General features: G+C 43.0%; 1 long non-coding RNA gene across 1 annotated transcript; it reads right to left on the bottom strand.

Annotated features, from left to right (window-relative positions):
- Positions 1-1650: 1650 nt before the first annotated feature.
- Positions 1651-5096, bottom strand: LOC103894619. Its single transcript, XR_657321.1, has 3 exons — positions 4996-5096; positions 3532-3615; positions 1651-1806 (listed from the first exon to the last, which is right to left on the bottom strand). It is a non-coding gene; the product is annotated as an uncharacterized LOC103894619 (long non-coding RNA).
- Between the last annotated feature and the right edge of the window lie 149 nt (positions 5097-5245).

Here is a 5245-nt window from a genome sequence, read left to right as displayed (position 1 = left end):
TCAGTCTTTAGTGGCAAGACTCGTCTTCAGGAATCCCAAGTCCTTGAAACCAGAGGGAAAGTCTGGAGCAAGGAAGACCTCCCCTTGGTGGAGGAGGATTGGGCTAGGGAATGTTTAAATGAACTGGCCATACACAAATCCATGGGACCTGATGGGAGGCACCAGCAAGTGCTGAGGCCACTGGCCAATGTCATTGTAAAACTGTTCTCGATTATTTTTTTGAAAGGCCATGATGATCAGAAGTTCCTGAGGACTGGAAGAGAGCAAATGGCACTCCTGTCTTCAAGAAGGAGGAACTACAGGCTGGTCAGCCTTGCCTTGATCCCTCGGAATGTGATGGAGAAAATAATCCTGGAAATGTTTCCAAATGTATTAAGGACAAGAAGGTGATTGGGAGTAGTCAGCATGAATTTATGAAGGGGAAATCATTCCTGTCCAACTTGATAGTCTTCTATGATGAGATAACTGGTGGGGAGAGTGGTGGATGCTATTCATCCTGACTTTAGCAAGGCTTTTGATGCTCTCCCATGACAGCCTTATTGACAAACTGATGAAGTATAGGCTAGATAAGTGGACAACAAGATGGACTGAAAACTGGCTGAACTGCCAGGTGAAAGCCTGGCACTGTGTGATTGGGATGTGATTAGTGGCATGAAGTCCTTCTGGAGGCTAGTCACTACTGATGTACCCCAGGGGTCCATACTGGAGTAACTAAAGTTTAACATCTTCATTTATGACCTAGATGATATAAGAGTGTTCTTTCAGGAGGCTTGTGGAAGATAATACAAAACTGGGGTCAGTGGCTGATATACCCGATGGGTGCGCTGCCACCTCTGAAGGATGACCTCAACAGCTGAAGAAATGAGCAGACAGAAATTCCACAAAGGGAAATGCCAAGTCCTGCCCCTGGGGAGGAATAACTCTGTGCACCAGTAGACACTGGGGTCTGATGGAATGGAAAGCAGCCTGGCAGAAAAAGTCCTTGGAGTCCTGTTGTTCAACAAGTCAGACACAAGCAGCATTGTGTCCTTGTGGCCAGTAGTGTCCAGGGCAGCATTAGGAAGAGTGTTGCTAACAGGTCAAGGGAGGTGATTCTTCTCTACTTGGCCCTGGTGAGACATACCTGGAGTGCCATGTCCAGTTCTGGGCTACCCACTACAAGAGAGACATGGACATACTAGAGAGTCCAGCAAAGGTCCATGAAGATGATGAAGGGATTGGAGTATCTGATGTACAAGGTGAGGCTGAGAGAGCTGGGACTCTTCCGTCTGGAGAAGAGAAGGCTCGGAGGGATCTTATCCATGTGTACAAATACCTGATGGGAAGGAGTAAAGAAGCTGGATGCAGGGTCTTTTCAGTGATATTCAATGGCAGGACAAGAGGCAATGGGCACAAACTGAACTACATGAAACTCCATCTGAATGTAAGAAAACACTGTGAAATGTGGTCAGACACTGGAACAGGTTGCCCAAGGAGGTTGTGGAGTCTCCATCCTCGAAGATATCCAAAACCCAATTGGACACAGCTCTAAGCAACCTGCTGTACCTGACCCTGCTTTGAGCAGAGGGTTGACCTAGACGATCTGCAGAGGTCCCTTCCCACTTCAACCATTCTGTGACCTTAAATGTTCTGTGATTCTGTGGTCTTAAATGTTAACAACTCATAGGCTGAACATAGCATGGAAGTGTCCAAAATAAATAGTCCAAGTTCTCTGGGTATATGGTGTTAGCCAAATTCTGCTCCAAACTTCATTGGTGTGGTTCCTGTTGACTTCTCTGGAAACTGTGTATACCAGCTGCTCTATTTCTGCAAACAATCAGGAGAAATTTATGGCAGAAAATGAGAATTATTAAATTTCCAAATTCAACTGCCTAATATGCGTGTGGAACTGGTTGCACTTTTATCGATTAGTACAGTAGAAAAGTTGGCATTGCTTTCTGTTTTGTAGTAGCTAGCTACTAAATGTCTGTTTTCTGCTATTCCCCACAGTATTTGTGCAGAGCACTTTTGAAAAAAAAGTTGTTTTCCTTATAGTTCAGGAGAGGTTTAAGTGTGGTCGTAGTGGTTCAAGGTGGTAGAGATGTCCCTGAATCAACGGTAGAAGGAGCTTTGCTGAGAACTGTGACACGTTCCAAAAGCTTGATAGCTTGGAAACCATCATGATAGTAGTGTGGTGAATGTGGAGTGCTTGAACTTTTTTTCTTTATCAGAGATTAAACCATAAGGCTGTTCTGAAACTAATTTTAAATGCTTTATGGGAATTCCTTCATACCAACTGAACTGCTTGATAGGTTTCTTTTCAAAGGCAACTGTCATAGATTATTTTTGCTTACAAGTAACAATTCTGAAGTAACAGGAATTTCTAAATAGCACCAGGTATTAATAATGATAATAAAAGAAAATAATTACCAGACTTCAGTGTGCCTACATTTGAAAGAATGGAACTAACTAGAAGTGTGTTGATTGCTTAGTTTGTATATCCATAACCCCTTACCTCCACCATTTTGAATTACTGGCCTACAGCCACATATTCATTTATAAGGAACTGATCACGATAATGTCTTTTGACAATTCCAAGGCTATCTATCTGGGTGGCTCTATATTACAAGTGTCATCCCCTTGACATGAAAGGTGATGTAGGCCTACATCACTTTGATCTGTGTTTTTCCCTAAATTCCTAAATATTAGTATAGAAAAGTGATACTGTGTTACAGTTGCATCCCCTGTTTACTTATAAATAGAAACAGTTGTGAAGTTGAAATAAGCTATAAACTAATTTCTATGACAACAAAACCATGGTCAAAATATGACTTTTCTGGTATGGCCTACATCTGTGATACAGAAGTTTTCGTCACGTATTGGAAGTGAGCATTTTTGCATTTTTCCCTACAGATCAGCGTTTTTCTTGTTGTTAGTGGCAGGGCTTTTCAGACGAGGCATCTTTTAACACTAGCAGGTCAGGTATGCTCAAAAAAGACAAAAGCTGCAGAAAGAAGAAACTACCAGACAATTCCCATACTTTTTAACTGAAGGCTGCAGCAGCCGGCCAGCTAGTCTGAACACAAATTCTGTCACAGAGAGAGTGTAACACAGACACAGGAGGGCTTAGTATATGGGTAGTAGAAAAACAACTTGCTGCTATTCTCATGTCTCAGTGAATTTCCCCTACAACCTGCCACTGTCCAGAGACCTGATAGGACTTGCAATGACAGAAAGTGACTAGAAACAATTCTGTACTGACCCAGAAAATACTGAGGGAGTGAAGAAAGAGACCAACTGGACTGTTTTACAGAGCAACAACTTTCCTGAGTGATTTCATCCTTAAGGTGCAATGTTTCCATTGAACCTGAGTTTGGTTCCATGGAGGAAAAAAGGCATCTGCAAATAACTTATCAGCTCCACCGGTTCTCTTTCACTATCTTGCTGCTAAAATTTTGCTTTTCCTTCACACTGCTCATTAGTTTTAGCGAATTATAAATGAAATGTCAACAGGATTGCTTCTCCCCTTCCCATAAAGCCAGGAAAAATTACCTCTCTGAGTCTGCTGGACTTTCTCTCTGCCTGTTCCCAGGCTCTTACTGCTCTCATAGAACTGTTGCTGTTGTCTTCTTCTAGCTGAAAGTTTAAAGAAACTGGAGTAAGCGACTGTGGAAAGGAGGTGAGGACAGTTTTAGAATTGAACTTATGCATAAGCAGGGAAGGAACCGAAGAATTGGCGTAGGGTGCCCAGAGAGATCATGGAAATCTCTGTTTGAGGAGATACTCTGAACTTGACAAGGCCGTCAGCTGCCCGCTCTAACTGAGCGGAGGGTTGTATTTGGTGACGTCCTGAGGTCCCTCTCAACCTGAATTATCCTAGGAGTCTAAAAGTAGAGGGACAAGATGAAACAGGAACATAATAGAATGAGGAGGAAGGTAGTCATAGAGCTAATCAGAACTTTTAATATGTTCCCTCCCCCTCAGTTATTTTGGTTTGGAATTAGATGTGGGCTTAATCCAAATTTTTGGGTGGCATAGGAAGAATATTATGGTTATGCTCATCAGTGCAGTTGTGTGCAGTTCTCCTCTCAATAGTATTCATCTGTATTAATGGAGGCCTAGCTCTGGTTTCTCTTTCTGAATGGACAGCCCACAGTGAAGCTGTAGGGGTTGCTCCCATCATCCATACATAATTAAGGACACATGGGAAAAATGCTGGAGAACAGGTGAAAAAAGAAATAGGGAAAGGTTAAGCTGTAGAGTCATTCCAACCTGTTTCCTTCCTATGTTAATCAACATCTAGACATTACACTATGTAAGGTGGGACTAAATCTTTGATTAGCACAGGCCTCTCCTGCTGAAGTGTGTGTTTCTCAGTCTTTCCGTGTGGAACTATACCACTTTGTAAAACTACTTAAATGTATGGCAGTCACATGCAAACAAGTGGGTGTGACTCCCTAGTTTGGCAGTTTACACACTTAACTGGGAGCAAACCCAGCTGGGTTCCTGCCCTGGTGAATTCTTAGTACAAATTAATTAATAAATTCAACAAAGCTGTTGAAACAGTATCAACAGGATAATCTAAGCTCTCCTACTCCTGAGATGCTGTAGGTTTGTTGTCAAAATAATGTTATGGGAGAACAAGAGGTACGAGTTCAAATCCCCTCCGGTAAAGACGAAAATCAGGCCTACGGCTGCCACATCCTTGTGTGCATCCTAAGTGATGGCTCTTGGCTAAAAGGCAGGTGGCCAACCGCTTGGCAAACCTCTGGTTTCAGTTTTGCTGCTTCTGCAGGTGCTCGAGAAGGATCATCTCCTTCCAAGCCGATAGCAAGTCAATCACTTTTATTTTTCTCATTGAAATCTTAAAAAAAGGTATTTGCTGGCATTTGAACTTCATTGAAGAATTTATTACACCACCTTATAATGGGGTGTTTCTCTCAGCAGCGCTGTTTTGTCTTGCTAGTGATTTAACAGGGCATGTTAAGAGGAGACTTGAAAAAAGAGCTTGCTTACATTTGAAGGACTGGAGGATGAATGGATTTACACGGCAAAATAAACCCCCGGGTGTAAGAAGGGAGAACGGTCACGATGGGGAAAGACTGCAGCGGATTTCAGTCGAGGAAGAGAAACCGGAACTAGTGGGAGGAGAAAGTGAAGGGAAATTTGAACAGGTTGAAGTAATTCAGCACTGCAGTTTTTTTGAGCGGATGCTGTCCCCTGCCCGCCGCGCGCAACTTGCCCGATGCACCCAGACCCCCGGTTC

The sequence above is a fragment of the Aptenodytes forsteri genome, unplaced genomic scaffold (assembly GCF_000699145.1).
Source record: "Aptenodytes forsteri isolate BGI_AS27 unplaced genomic scaffold, ASM69914v1 Scaffold288, whole genome shotgun sequence".
Taxonomy (NCBI): domain Eukaryota; kingdom Metazoa; phylum Chordata; class Aves; order Sphenisciformes; family Spheniscidae; genus Aptenodytes; species Aptenodytes forsteri.
Note: the sequence above shows the minus strand (reverse complement) of the source record. Positions and strands in the feature narration are given on the sequence as shown.